General features: G+C 30.5%; 1 pseudogene; it reads left to right on the top strand.

The window, feature by feature from the left end:
* Positions 1–9,107: 9,107 nt before the first annotated feature.
* On the top strand, positions 9,108–13,601 carry LOC120080147 (annotated as a pseudogene).
* Positions 13,602–17,009: the final 3,408 nt, after the last annotated feature.

Consider the following 17,009-nt stretch of genomic DNA (forward strand, 5'->3'; position numbering starts at 1 on the left):
ACCTTACATTATTAATAACTTCTTTCCCTTACCTTTGAGCAGTGCTGATTTGGTCTTGGGGGTCCAATGGCTGATGACGTTGGGGTGGGTAGAATGTGACTAGAGCACGTCTGAGATGAACTTTCAGATCGAGGACTGGAGGGTACACTTAAAAGAAGACTGAAGCTTGATGAAAGCACAAATATCCCTCAAGTCTATGTTGAAGATCGTCAGAGAAGAGGGCCAAGGAATTTTACTCGAGATAAATTCACTCCTAACCAAAACAGAGGAGGAGGAATGCCAAACAGATGAGGGAACCATCCTGAGATCTGGGAGGTTTTACAGAGGTTTTGGTCAGTGTTCCAGATGGTGGAAGGACTTCCCCCAACATGGCACCACGATCACCATATTAAGCTTAAACCCGGAGCAGGCTCTGTGAATGTCCGACCATACCGATACCCCCAATTCCAAAAAAGATGAAATCGAGAGGCTGGTGGAGGATATGCTAACTACCAGAGTTATTCAGCCCAACATAAGTCCATTCTCCAGTCCAGTGTTGCTAGTGAAGAAGAAGGATAACAACTGCGTTTTTGTGTGGATTATAGAGCCCTAAACCAAGTGACGATACCAAAAAACTTTCCCATTCGAGTGGTAGATGAGCTTCTTGATGAGCTAGCCGGAGCACTAATCTTCTTCAAAGTCAATCTGAAGTTAGGTTACCACCAAATCCGGGTGGCACACTCAGATGTCCATAAAACAGCATTCCGAACCCACGAAGGCCACTACGAATTTTTGGTTATGCCATTTGGATTGATGAATGCCCCATCGACATTCCAATCGATAATGAACGATCTCTTATGACCTTATTTACGTGTTCATGTTCAATATTTGTCTCTTGTGTTGCAAGCGTTGGAGGACAACCAGTTGGTGGCCAACCGCAAGAAGTGTACATTTGCGGCCAGCCAAATTGATTACTTGGGACATATGATCTCAGCTAAAGGTGTAGCGACTGATCCATCAAGATCGAAGCCATGATGCATCAGCCCACCCCTACCTCTGTGAAACAGTTAAGGGGATTTCTTGGGCTAACCATGTATTATCGCAAATTCGTAACAAACTACGGCGCCATTGTATTTCCATTAACCTAACAGCTCAAGAAGGAGAAATTCCGATGGAATGAAGAAGCTCAGGCGGCCTTTGAAACTCTGAAGCACAGGATGGTACACCTTCCTATTTTAAAACTCCTCGACTTCAACCGAGTGTTTGTGGTGGAAACGGACGCATCAGGGTAGGTGTTGGAGCGGTACTGATGCAAGAGGGGCAGTCGATAGCCTATTTCAGCCCAGCACTTCCACCAACGCATCGCCTCAAAGCTGCATATGAACGGGAATTGATCACTATAGTCATGGCTGTCCAAAAATGGAGATCTTACCTATTGGGCCAAAAATTCACCGTGCGCACCGACCAAAAGAGCCTCAAGTTCTTGTTGGAACAACGAATCATCGCTGAGGAATATAAAAAATGGGTAGCCAAATTGATCGGGTATGACTTCAAGATAGAGTACAAGAAGGGCTTGGAGAATTCAGCTGCTGATGCATTATCCTAACTACCCTCCGCAATGGAGCTGACCATGTTAAATATGATTGAATCGTTAATCCAGCCGTGTTTAGTAGCCAAGTTGAGCAAGACCCGGAGTTACAAGGCATTCGAGAGAGCATACGGACAGGGCAACCTTACCTACAAGGGTACTCACTCAAGGGGGAACTTTTGTTGTACAAACAATGGATCGTACTACCACCTCACTCCCCAACAATTCCACTGCTACTCCAAGAATTTCACAGCAGCCCGATCGGAGGTCATAACGGAGTAGTCAATATCTACCAACGGCTCAAGAAGAAGTTCTTTTGGAGAGGTATGAAGGCACGGGTAAGAGCATTTGTAGGAGATTGTTTGGTTTGCCAGCAAGCCAAATACCTGTCTTTAGCACCAACAGGTTTATTATGTTATGGTGACGTTGGTTGTTCAAATATAGTAAATATGATTTTTATTTTTTGTTTCATTTTGATATAGAGTTATTTTAATTTCAATTAGTTCAACTTTGATGTGTTTTTTGTTTCTGAAAGCTAGTTCAAATTTGATGTTGATGGTATGTGATAAATGCATTAAACATTTCAAATGATATACCAAATATAAAGTATGTTAGTTAATCTGTTTTATTTTCAAATTTTTGATATAATTTTAATGGCATATAAATTATATTTAATTCGGTATATCAACTTTGTAACAAATATTTCATATTTTGTATATTAATTGATTGATATACTTGATCTATTAAAAAAAAAAAATTCTCCACGATATTGTTGATATATCAATTATGAAATATATCATTTAAAATGATACTTAAATTAAAATAGAACATTTATATTTCAATTGTATATTAGTATTCATTTGTAAAATGAATTGCAAGTAATATGGATGTTAAAAAAAACTGGGTAACCCGAAGAAACTGATCAACCCAACCCAACCTATGCGGTTTGGGTTGGATTATCAACTCATTTAGATTGGATTGGGTTCAAATAAATGAAAATTTTATGGGGTTGAGTTGGTTCATGGGTTCCCCTTATGTAACCCAAACCAATCCGATCCAACCCAAACTTATTATCAACTTTAAAATATATATTTTCTATTACTTATAGTACAATTATTTCTACATATATTGATTTTAGTTTTATTTAATTTCATTACTTTTTGAATAATTTATTTCTCGAAACTCTTAAAAATACTTTCTTAGCACTTTGAAAAGAAATGTTTCATTACATAAATTGAAATTGAGTTGTTAATCTTAGTTCAATATATGAAAATAACTAAACAAGATTTTAACGTATTTACATTTTACATCTTTTTAGAACAGAATTTTAAATAAATGGTCTGAGTAATCCGAACTAATCAAACCCAAATTTTTCATGGTTGGGTTGAGTTGGATTCATTTTCTAATAAGGATTATTTGGATTGAAGAAATTTAACAACCCGAACAATCCAACCCACGAACACCCTTAGCAAGTATATCATTTTGTGTCAAATATATCATAATGAGCTCAAAATGCAATTCTAAGTGTTTGGTGAATCAATAGTTTATCAACAATCATTCAAAATTTATTTAAACTGTAACACAGTTGTATCAATAATATATCATTAGTCATTAAAAATTCATTCTACGTATATTTTAAGTAATATTATATTACTCATGATCTAAATTCATTTAAAGTATTGTGTTGATATTTCAATAATATATCAATACTTATTCAAAATTCAATTACAAGTATATATTATTAGTGCATGGGTAGTTATAGTTAAGTTCTTATTTAAAATTCATTTAAAGTATAAATTAGTTTACCAATATTACGTCAATGCTCATGAAAAAAACTAATTTTAAGTATATCAATAGTATATCTATAGTACATCAACATTTCTTCTAAATAAGATTTTAAGCATAACATTGATGTATTAGTATTATGCCAATAGTAACTCAAAATTCATTTAAGTACTAAACATTGGTGTATCATTGATATATGTGTATTCCTTGAAGATACATCTGTTCAAGTGCACTAATTATATATCAACACATGTTTAAAATTCAATTTCAAATGTGACATTGATATATTCTTTTCAACTTTGATATATTAATATTATGTCAAAAGTAACTCAAAATTCATTTTAAATGTAAAATGCTCTAGTGTATCATTAGTATTTCTGTAATCCTTAAAATTACATTTATTCAAGTGCAATAATAATATATCAGGATATGTTCAAAATTCAATTTCAAGTGTGACATTGGTGTACTAATAATTTTTCAACAGTCATTCAAAAGGGTTACTTAACCGTTGAACCATTAGAAGCTTATTAAAATGCATTAAAAAAAATACTATTTCATATCAGATAAATAAAAATCGAAATTAACTCCATAAATAATAGTAAATGAACATACACTTCTTGACTGATAAATATAGTTTATGAATTCTTTGATATATCCATTGTATAACTTATATACTTTAAATTTAGTACATCGATCAAAGTCTACGAATAATGTATGAGCACTTGTGATAGATAAATATGATATATGAATAGCAATTTTGATATATCAACTGTATAATTATATATATTACAGAAAAATGTTAACTTATATACTTTATGTTTAGTATATTAATCAACTGATATATCAAATAGAAAGTATATCCGATGACTGATTTACCAAATATAAAGTATATCAGATATCGATACACCCATATGAGTAAAGTTGGCATAATAAAAAATGAAAATCTATTTCAATGGTTTTTTGCTATATTAGTAAATTTTGAAAAATCATTGCTAAATTCATAAATTTAAAAATATATATATATTTTTTATTCTTGCAAATGCTCTAAACATTTTTCATACTCCCACAGTACTAAGTTTCTCCAAATAAAAATTTTTCATACTCCAACGGTACTAAAGTTTGTCCAAATATTGTAAGACGATGCAATTTATCTTTTGAAATTAGTCGAAATGTATGTAAACTTAACTGATATATATATATATAATATATAATATATATGACAGAAAGCTACAAACATGTGGCATATTGGAATCAATAATTCTATCAATAATTGTATGGTGGTTCCTTGTGAAATAATTCACATGCCCTAAAATTAAGTTGTGAATTTTTCTAATAAAGAAAATGGGTTGTGGTTGGAAAGTATTATCATCATAAATTAATATATTTCCTATATACCCTCTATTTTTGTTTGCATAAAGGTTAAATTACAAATTTACCTATTTTAACTTTGTATGGAGTAGATTTTTTAATTTTAAAATTTTCAATAAGTTTATATATTTTTTTTCCTAACATGCCTTTAAGCGTTCAATTTCACATCAAATTGGACTATAACCTATTCAATATTTTTTAAGATTTACTAACCTATTCAATACAACACCAAAATATTTGTGTCATATATTAGGGATAAAATATATTTTTAGGACTAATGGGTTTGTAATTTTTTAAAATATCATATTAGGGATATGTTTAACAAAAGTAAAAGTTTATGAGGCTACTTGATTTAAATACATAAAAAAGAACGTGTACCTTATTGATATAGATAATATTTTTCAATTCTTTTAAATCTTTCTTAAACATACTTTCATATCTTGAAGATTTATCTTATTCGGATGTGATCTCGGTTCATTCATGTCTCTCTCTTAAACTCAGAATGTTACATCCTTACCAGCTTCCACTTGGTTTTCGTCTTTGAACCACATCTTATTGGGAGATGTTCTACTTTGATACCAACTATAACGTCCGAGACTTAAGATTCAAAATAGTCCATTACAATTATCATCTTAGACATTATATTAAACTCACGAAAAAGATAACACAAAAATATTTATTACTAACTTATAGTCTAGGAATCACAGACACCTTTATTTGGTAGTCGTGTGTTTGTATCTGTTAGCATAATAAGTATGTATTACACATTAATGGTAGACAATTAATATAAATCTAACATTTATTAATAACACATTTAATCCTTGTTAAATATACTAAATACATAAAAATGATATGGACAACATTAATAATTTTTAGAGTGGAGTGCATCAAATGAAAATATATAAATTTATTGATTTAAAATTTTTCTCATATAAAAATGATATATTAATTTTTATCGAAATTGATTAAATGATAATAATTTTTACAATAAAAATAAAATATGAGGATATGTTTTCAATTTTTTTTTAGAATGCTAATAGCCTAATAGATAGCTAAAAAAAAAAAAAAAAAAAAAAAACTATTCCAATGAGGACAAAACAAAAATACATGTCGTAAAATTGTGGACAATTGAAGGTATATCTATTAAAATTGAAAACATTGGACAAAAATAATATTTTAATATAAAAATGTGAATATCATAAATAGTAATAATAATAAATGTGAATAGGCGTTTGAATAATTGGAAGAGGGGACAATCTATTAAATTGGTAGAATAAGACAGAGGAATTCCACACTTACTGTCACCGATAAGATTATGGGAAGAGAACAATTGCAAATTTCAATGCCCAACTTTAAAATATATATTTCTTCTTGATAAATTATTGGATGATTTTTAAAAAAGAAAACGGAGGAAGCTATTTATTCAAAATAGCAAACTTTTAATCTTCTTTATTAGAGGTTGATAGAGACCGATAAAAATCTATCAATGTCTATCAATGATAGAAATTGATAGAAATATATACTGATAGATGTTGATAGAAATCTATAGTGTCTATCAGTATTTTTTTACTATTTTTATAAATAGTTTGACATTTTCATTGTATGTGAAAATTTCTTTATATGTATATGTATATGATTTTGAAGAAATATCAAGTTCATTATATTTATTTTAAGATGAAATTTTAATCAAATATCATGATTTCTTAGGGAGATAGGAGAAATCTGTTTGATGAACACACATATTTCTTTTGTAATCAAAGAAAAAAAAAACAGTTAAGTTTTAATTAAATTTGTTTGAATGCTTCCAAAATAATATTTTAGCCTTCTGTTAGTTAATCCTTTCATTTTCTGTTTCTAGTTTTCAAAGATTAAGTCTATTTTTTTTTTAATTTTCTTATAATTATTTACATTTTTCTTGAATATAATGATTGAATTTTTAACAAAAATCTACAAACAAAAACAAATTTTAAAAGCTAATTTTTTTAGTTTTCAAAATTTTGCTTGATTTTCTAAACTATTGATAAAAAATAGATAATAAAGAAAAAAAATCTGGTTGTGGAAGTAGTGTCTACGGGGTTAATTTTCAAAAACAAAAAGTAAAATAAAATGGATATCAAATGAGATCTTAATTTTTTAGGTTAAAATTTTAATTTAAAAGTTGAATAGAAATGGTAGGATACACCCTAATAAATTTCTATCATGCAAAAAAGTAGTGATAATTTGGTATGATATTAAATTTCTATAGACATTTTTCTATTTTCATAGATTTATTATTGAATCGATCGAAACTTTTATTATATCGTAAAGAAAAATCATCCAAATGTAATATATTATTTTAACTGGTTTAAAAGAATAATACTTATTTATTAGTTTAAATAATTCTGTTCAGTTTTTTGTTTTCATAATTTTTCATAATTGTACATTAATATTGTTATTTTATTCATATTTACATCCATATTTTCGTAAAATTTGAGCTTCAATATTTTCATGGATATACCCTCAAATGATTGGTGTCGAGCATTTCAAGGCCGGATTTTTTTATTGGTACATTATATCTTTATGAATATGAACACTAATCAGTCGTTGGATTTCCAAATGTGCGGCAATTTTTTTTAAAAATATAATAAATAATTAAAAAATGGTTTAGAGAAAGAAAACATATTTCCTTAAAAGAAATTATATCTATAAACTATCTGCCTAAGATGAAACAATATCCAAGAAAAAAATAATAACTTACTACATAATATCATAATTTATGATTTAATTTCTTCTTCAAAAATTTATTTATTTTTTTATATAAAATAGAAATCGAAATGGCAAAACAATTTTAATTTCATATATGCTATATAAAAAAAAATTAATCTTATCATAGAACTATAATAGAGTGATATAAATAGAACGGTAAAAAATTAATCATGACAGATATAGACATAGATAATATTCTATTGTTATTTATAGCAGTCTATCACAGATAAACTGTGATGTTTTGCTATTAGTTGTAAATATTTTGGTTCATTTTTTTATATTTAAAAACAACCCTTATTCTTATTGAATAAATAGTTATGCCAATTTGAATACTTAACACGTACTATATCTCTTCAAATAAGAGATACATACTAATTATTGGGAAAAATCTCTCACTATTACTGTAGAAAACTCCAAACCAAAGAAAAATCACGAATGAAAAATTCCACTATGTAAAAAGTTATTACAATCACATATAAATCTCTTCCCAACCTCAATACAAAGAAAACACTCTCTCAAACTATTTGTACCACTTACATCATTTTCCATATTCTTAAACTAGTGAATACAGAAAGGAAATTTAACAAAAGTTGCACCCTCAAAGTTTAAAGTGTTTATAACTTAGACAATTTGAAACCAAATACATATGCTCTTTTTATAGTTCTTTGAGCCTATAACAATTGCACTTCTTATATTTTGCTAGAATTCAACAAATTCAACCTTGATAAGATATTTGAAGAATCTACCGTTTATAGCTTATGCTACATCTATTGTCTTCACTGAAAATCATAATTCTAAATTCAGAGAATTATAACATACACCACCATAAAATAAAAAAAAAAAAAGAAATACTATGCTACTCTAGAGGATAAATTAAAGTAACCCGAAAGCAAAGAATGGAATCAAAATACGATTATGTTTAAGCAACTCAAAAGTTGGGGGGAGATAATTACCCCTTTAACTTTTGTAAGCATTTTCCCGTTTTTTTTTAGTTTAATTTTTATTGAATACAATAGTTTACAGGATAATAAATTGAAATTTTGTAAATTAAACAAGGAATTCAATTGGGTTGTGTTGATATTAATCAATAAATATAGATAATTATTTCAATGTTGTTATTGAAACCACACATGAGTTTTAAAATAAGTTCACATTTTTTTTCCATTGCTGAAGAAATAGTGATGGATAAATTTAAACAAAAATAAAACACTATGGTACTGTAGAGGATAGATTAAAATAATATGGAATTAATAAGATATTAGATTTGATTTGAAACATGCATCTGTAGTCTTAATGAAGAGTGGAAATCAAAATATGGTTATTGATTTATGCCTAAGCAAGTGAAAAAAAGAGAAGAAGGGGATTGGATAATCACCAAAGCCAAGAACCTTTGAAATTAGTATGGACCAATATTTTGTCTCATAACCTATTTTGAGAAGCACAAAGATACATTAGGAAAAAGGGTAAAAAAATGAAAAAGAAACAATATTTTAAAAAGAAATTTCCAAGATAGGCAATGAGTAGTCCAACATGCCATCTCTAATTTTCAAGAGAGGACAAAACTTTTTGTGCTATAAATACCATTCCCAAATTCCTCATTTCCAAACCAACCTTCTCAGTTCCTTAGAAAAGAAGAGTGAAAATGTTTGGAATTGGGAAAAATATCATCGAAGGAGCCTTGAATATCTAAGGAGATCTTGCAGCTCTATTATCAAGTGCTGGTGGTAACATTTTAGACAGAGTTTCCCATCTTGGAGGAAAGAAAATCAAAGGGAAAGTCATTCTTATGAGAAGTAATGGTTTTGGATTTCACTGAATTTTCATTCCTCTTCTTGATAACTTCACCGAGCTATTGGGCCGGTGGTGTTCTCTCCAACTCATCAGTGCCACTCATACTTGTAATTTTCACTATCTCTTAAACTCTCTTTTTAAGTGCTTTAAAAACCACTACTTTTTCTATTCTTTATACCCGAGACGTGTTTTAGAATTATGAAATGACAGCAAATGACTCAGCGAGGGAGAAGTTGGACACAAGGCCATATTGGAGAGAGGTTGCTAACTTCAATTCCACCATTGTTTGCTGGAGAACTTTTTCAAATCAACTTTGTATTGGGAAAGAAGATTTTGGATATCCAGGGAGCCTTCTATTTCTTAAAAATGGACATACTAGTGAATTCTTTCTCAAAATCTCTTACTCTTGAAGATTGTTCCTGCTATGGAAAAGTCCATTTTGATTGCAATTCTTGGTTTTATCCTCTGGACGATACAAGAAAGATCGTATTTCTTTGCCAATCAATGTATGTATAAATTATTTCTTTCCTTTTTTTTTAATCTCAAATTTCTAATAGTTATTCACCATTAATACCTGACAAAAGAAAAAAATTAAAAAGAAGTAAAATTAATATAAACAACATAAAAAAAAAAAGATCAAAACAAATAAAATTATTATCTTTTTTAATTTATTATATAGAGTTATCTTCCAAACCAAACACCAAATCCTTCTTCGAAGTATCATGAGAGGAAGAATTGTGGAATTTGAGAGGAGATGGAACAGGAGAACGAAAGGATGGGAATGAATTTATGACTAACGATGTCTATAATGACATTGCTGATCCTGATGATGTGATCATCGTCCCATTCTTGGAGGGACCGCCGAATATCCTTACCCTCGTAGAGGAAGAACAGGACGACCACGATCAAGAAAGTAATATATTTTTGTTTTTTTTTTTTTTTTCTAGGATAAATTATTTGTTTAGTTCCTGAACTTTCATGTTTTTAGTTTTTCTTTTGAGTACAACTAATTGGGAATTGGGAGAAAATTTCAAAATTACAAACGTAAAAAGAGGTAGTACATGTCGATATATGCGATCAATTATGCTCACTTTAGCAGTTAAATTTTTGTGTTTTTGTTCTAATAGAGTTTCTAAGCTATAAAAAAATATATATATATCTAATTAGTTATTTTCTAACATTGTATTAATTTGATTTCGACAGATAAAATTATGAGAGCAGATTGTCACCACTAATGAGCTTAAACATCTATGTACCAAAGGATGAAAATTTTGGGCACTTGAAGATGTCAGATTTCCTTGGTTATTCATTGAAAGCATTTTCTATATCAATCAAACCAGGACTCCAATCCATATTTGATTTAACTCCAAATGAATTTGACAATTTTAAGGAAGTTGATAATCTCTTTGAAAGAGGGTTTCCCATTCCATTTAATGCTTTTAAGACTCTCACTGAGGACCTCACACCACCATTGTTCAAAGCACTTGTTAGGAATGATGGTCAAAAATTCCTCAAATTTCCTACTCCTCAAGTGGTCAAAGGTAATATATATTTAATTATGGACTCTAGTTATTTATTTCATTAAATTTTTAGGAGAATATATATTTAATTAATAATTGCTTATACAATTTTGTTGATCATATCTAATGATTTTGAACAGAGGATAAATCTGCATGGAGTACCGATGAAGAATTTGCAAGAGAAATGTTAGCAGGGCCCAATCCTCTATTAATTCGTCGTCTTGAAGTAATTTTATCTAATTCATCCTTTTTTTTTTTTTTTAATAAAAATTATAATCTGAATTTATTAATTACATATATGTAACTGAATTGACAGGTTTTTCCACCAATAAGTAAGCTTGACCCAAAGGTTTATGGGAATCAAAACAGTACCATCACTGAAGAACACATAAAGCATGGTTTGGATGGTCTCACAGTAGATGAGGTGAGCCAAAGGACTTGAAAACAAATTTATTATTATTATTTTATTTTCTTATGATATTTTAAATTAAGAAAATTAATAAATTGTTGACTGGGTTGAACAATAGGCAATCAAGCAAAACAAGGTGTACATATTGGATTTCCATGATGCATTGATGCCATATCTTAGGAAAATGAATGCAACATCTACAAAAACATATGCCACAAGAACATTGCTCTTTTTGAAAGATGATGGGACTTTGAAGCCTTTGGTTATTGAATTGAGCTTACCACACCCTCAAGGAGATGAACTTGGTGCAATTAGCAAGCTATACTTTCCAGCTGAAAATGGAGTTCAAAGATCTATTTGGCAATTGGCTAAAGCTTATGTAGCTGTTAATGATGTTGGCTACCATCAACTAATTAGTCATTGGTATGTATTCTTTCAAAATATACGGTTAAATTGCAAATTTTCTCTCTATAGAGTTCCGAGAAAGTACGAATGTAGTCCTTGTGGTTTGATAAATAAAACTAAGTTCTTCTCTATGTATGAGGACTAAATTCGTATTTTCTACAAATTTTAGAGATAAAAATTGTAATTTATCAAATTTTCTTTTATGAACCTAGTTATGATAGTTTATCTAATCAACCTTTTGAAATTATAGGTTGCATACTCATGCAGTACTCGAGCCATTTGTGATTGCAACACATAGACAATTGAGTGTTCTTCATCCAATTCATAAGTTGCTTGTTCCTCATTTCAAAGACACCATGTTTATAAATGCATCTGCAAGACAAGTTTTGATCAATGCCAATGGTCTCATTGAATCAACCCATTATCCATCAAAATATTCTATGGAGTTGTCATCTATCTTATACAAGGATTGGACCTTCCTTGACCAAGCACTTCCCAATAATCTCATCAAGAGGTAAATCATCATTTATGTTCAAGTACTTTTATATATAATTAAATTTATAACCTTCATCTTTTGAGTTGATTGATGAGTCAATATGATCATATCAATGAAGGAGTTTGTCTTTTGTATTCCACTCTCCTAATGTTCATTCCTCTCCAACTAATATTAATTTTCTCTTGTTAGGTCTCTTCAAAATTTTCAAAAAGCACTGTTGAAATATTTGATATAATTAAATTTACCATGACCAATCTTATAACCAACTAGCAATAAGGGGAATAACTCATGTATCTTGTAGAGATTGAGGTCTTCTTCATTTTTTTCAAGATAGTGTTTCTTTGGGTTCACCTTTTTAGACTTGGGCTTTGATACCCATATTCAAGAAACACGATGTTTTCCATCTCAAAATCAATTAGTAATAAGAGGAGTAACACATACATATATATATCATATAAAAATTGTGTGGTATTTTCTTTTTTAATGTGAGATCCTCGACAGTCAAGTAATCATTTAATGAATAATAATACGCACGAATTATTTCCTTACAATCAATATATATTTTCTTGGTTGATGTATTATTGACTTATTTCCTTTTCCCTTCTTGGTTTGTTTAGGGGAATAGCTGTGGAGGACTCAAGTTCCCCCCATGGACTTAGATTGCTAATAAATGATTATCCATTTGCTGTTGATGGTCTTGACATTTGGTCAGCCATCAAAACATGGGTACAAGATTATTGCTCTCTCTACTACAAAGATGACAATGCAATCCAAAATGACTTTGAACTTCAATCTTGGTGGAATGAGCTCAGAGAGAAAGGCCATGCTGACAAGAAAGATGAACCATGGTGGCCAAAAATGCAAACTTTAAGCGAATTAATTGAATCTTGCACTACTATTATATGGATTGCTTCAGCTCTTCATGCTGCAGTTAATTTTGGACAATATCCTTACGGAGGCTATATTCTCAATAGACCAACTACAAGTCGTAGGTTTATGCCTGAAGTTGGCACTGCTGAGTACAAAGAACTTGAATCAAATCCTGAAAAGGCTTTCTTACGAACAATCAACTCAGAATTACAAGCACTTGTTGGTATTTCAATAATTGAAATCTTGTCAAAGCACGCTTCTGATGAAGTCTATCTTGGCCAAAGAGCATCAATTGATTGGACTTCAGATAAAATCGCATTGGAAGCCTTTGAGAAATTTGGGAAACAATTATTTGAAGTTGAAAATAGGATTATGGAAAGGAATCAAGATGTGAACTTGAAGAATAGAGCTGGACCTGTGAATTTGCCTTACACTTTACTTGTTCCATCAAGCAACGAAGGACTCACTGCAAGAGGAATTCCCAACAGCATCTCTATCTAAGTTATGATCAAACAAGTGTTTGATTTCATGGGAGATGTGTAATTCGAAGGTCACAGATTATATTTTAAGCTACCCATTATTAATTATGAGAAAATAAGTGGCCATACTTTTAGTTTAAATTAGTAGCCAGCTTTAAGCTTTTGGTTTTCCAATTCTCAAAATTTTATGTACTTTGTACTACTATTTAATGAATAAAAATTGTGTTTTAAGAATAATGCTTATGGTGTGTTGTCATCATCAACAAATTATATATATATAGAGAAAGCAGAGATCAATAGGCGTATCTGGACATCTCAACTAGGTTGATACCTTCGTAGTACCCTCATCATACCCTAGGCCCGATAGAGAAGAAATTCATTGCCATGTGATGAATAAAATACAAGAGAGTACGATACAAACGAGCAATGAAAAAAAAAGATACTAGAGGAAAGCCTTCCAATTTATTTACAGCAATGGTAGCAATATCATAATTACAAAAAATTTTAAATTTAGTACACCAAAATGCCGCCAAATATATAATATCTTTCCATAGATGAGTCAATGATTCTTCAGTGCGATTGAAAATTCTATTATTTCTCCCCATCCATAAACACCACAAGGGGGCTCGATCAAATTACATTTGATAATTTTTTTGGTAGAGCTTTGTGCAAGACTTGTAAGCTGTTGTAAAAGATCATCCAAATTCAAATGTCGAGTTTGGAATAGAACTAAAATCTTGGTAGGACTAGATTCTTTTATAATATGGACATTGAGGGAATAAGCGTTTCATGGTCTCCTCATTTTTATTACCCAAAACAAACCACTTGGGATTGAGGATAACGGCGAGGAAAGTGGGCTTGACACTTATAAATGGTATTAATATTTTTATGAAGAGAGTCCAAATAAAGAACTTACATTTTTGGTTAGCTATTGTTATTTACGAGTTAATTTTGTTTGGACAATCGACAAGTAAGGTTCATTGTTGTAATTTAATTAAACCAGAAAGCAAAACCAACAATTCAATGAGATAATGGATCTAGGGTGTAGTTTCGCTATGAAATTCCAATAAACTATTAACAAATAAATCAAATGGTTAGATCGAATAAGCCCAGAAGTCTGTAATCAGGATATACTTTTTGAAGCTCAACCCGTTCTAACATAATTATACCAAATCGAATATCTTCATAATTGTTATAATCATGCCACATTATGTTCCTTCATTTTTAGTCTCTAGTATTCTCTAATCATTCTCATGCATTATTGAATAATAGATTAGTCACTCAGTTCCAACCAAACTTCTCTTTCATAAGAAGAAAACTCAACCCAACATAGATTCGTTTAATGGCCAATCAAACAAATGGATTCAAATGGAAAAGTTAAAATTCAATCACCATATAATCGATCTAAACGTCAATAGTCTAATCAAGTAAATTCATAACAATAACAACAACAACACCCAAGAATTTAGAGGTTTAACTACTCATGTTTCTAAAAACAAAGGATCTAAAATAGAAAATCATTGTGGAGAACAAGAAAGATAGAGAAATAGATGATGTAATCTGTGGCCCCAGATTAACTATAATTCTCTTCTTTTGCAGGACCAATCTATTCAACATAAACAGTCTACTTTACTTCAAGACTCAGGGAAGACAATATCCTTTCAGCTTCAAAACTTCAATTGTTTACCTATATGCGAGCTCAATCGTATAGACGAACCTCTAAGGAACTAGACGATAGTTCAATAGTGTAGACGATACTAAGAAGCACTAGACGATCGTTGAGATGATAGTTGATTGGGACTAGATGATCGTGTAGACGATAGTTGAGAAAATATACGATTGTGTAGATGATGCAAAGTGGAACTAGATGATCGTGTAGACGATTCTTAAGAAAGAACTAGACGATCATTGAGAAAGAAAGAACATAAGAAGTTAAGTGGTTCGACCAAAGGCCTACGTCCACTGTGCAAAAAGGGGAGGGTATCTTTATTGCTTCTTCTTTTAAACTTCTTTACAGAATGAATGCTCTCTATTTTACTCTCTCATTCTTTCGCCTTTTATACTGACTCATATTTTCAACGAAAGAAGCTCTTAGTAAGCTGGTGGTTACAACAAACAAAACAGAAAGAAGAAAACAATGATAAACTACCTACTACTTCTCCTTTGTAAACATCCAGAGAATCTTTCCCTTTTTGCTTGTAAAGCTGATTTTGAGCTACCCTTTTTTAGGTAACTCAAACCCAAAGAGGTCCAAGCAACGACCAAGCTTTCTTTGAGGAACTGTCTTGGAGTCGCATTATCTGAGGTATGTATTTTTACTACCTCAACTTCCCCTTTTTCAATTTCTTATCTGATAAAGTGATACTTGATGTCGATGTTGTTCTACTGTGAAACTGCTGATTTTTAGACAAATAGATAGTTCTGTAATTGTCACAATATATTCTCACTTTAGTTTGTATAATGCCAAAATTGTTTAGTAACCCCTTTAGCTACAAACATTCTTTGATAGCCTCAGACAAAGCTATAAACTCAACTTTTATTGTGGATAGGGTTACAATAGATTATAAACTTGCTTTCCAACTTATAGATTGTTTCCCCATATGAAAATATATCCAGATAGATAGCGTCTCTTATCTAGATCCCCTGCATAATCAACATTTACATAACCATACATTTCATCATTAGAGGGGTCATTCTGTTTGTATAGGATTCGAGCTTCCTTAGATGAACAAAGATACCTTAGTATCCATTTAACTGCTTCCCAATGACGTTTACCAGGGTTGGACATGTATCTACAGACCAAACTTGTAGCATAGGACAAATCTGGTCTTGTAGAAGTCATTAGATACATCAATGATCCCACTGCCTGGGAGTAGGTAACTAGCACATAAAGTTGTATTCTTTTTCCCCTCTTATTTGCTTAATTTGCATGCTTATCTTTATAATTAACCTAATTAAAGTATTTTAGATCTGTTTTATATTGTTGCGCATGTGTTCGTTCCACCATGTATTATGGGCTAGTTAACTTGGGTTTTTTTTTGTTCTCTTGCTTCTTTTTGTCATTATATCTTATGCATTTTGTTTTTAGCTTTTACTAGACCAAAAACGCCTTAAAATTGGAGAATCTTTTGCTTGAATTTCGTTTTCTTCGAGAAGATTATTGCATCCAACAATATTAAAAATGGTGTAATATATATATATATATTTTTTTTGTAGGATTTTGAAGGAGAAACGAAATATGAACACAAATAAAGAAAGTAAAGTTTGTTTCATAAGGTAAGCCTTGTAAGTAGGGGACTACTATTTTCTTTGTACAAAAGCTTCTTTTTCCATTATTTGCATAATTTGGCTTGATTTATGTTTTCTTTGAAATAGAATATAGAAGAATTGAGGCATTCGCTTTTTTGTGCGACTCTAGAGTTGGAACAAACGAGAGTTCTATTTCAAGAGGAGTTAGAAAGAGAGATGAATAGTTGCGAGCGATAAATTATAAGTTTAGACTCTTGAAAATTTGTTTTGATGTAAATCCACTTGGTTACATTAAATGTACATTGAATTTAATTTTACAATTACA

Source organism: Benincasa hispida, chromosome 6, assembly GCF_009727055.1.
Source record: "Benincasa hispida cultivar B227 chromosome 6, ASM972705v1, whole genome shotgun sequence".
NCBI classification, from domain to species: Eukaryota; Viridiplantae; Streptophyta; class Magnoliopsida; order Cucurbitales; family Cucurbitaceae; genus Benincasa; species Benincasa hispida.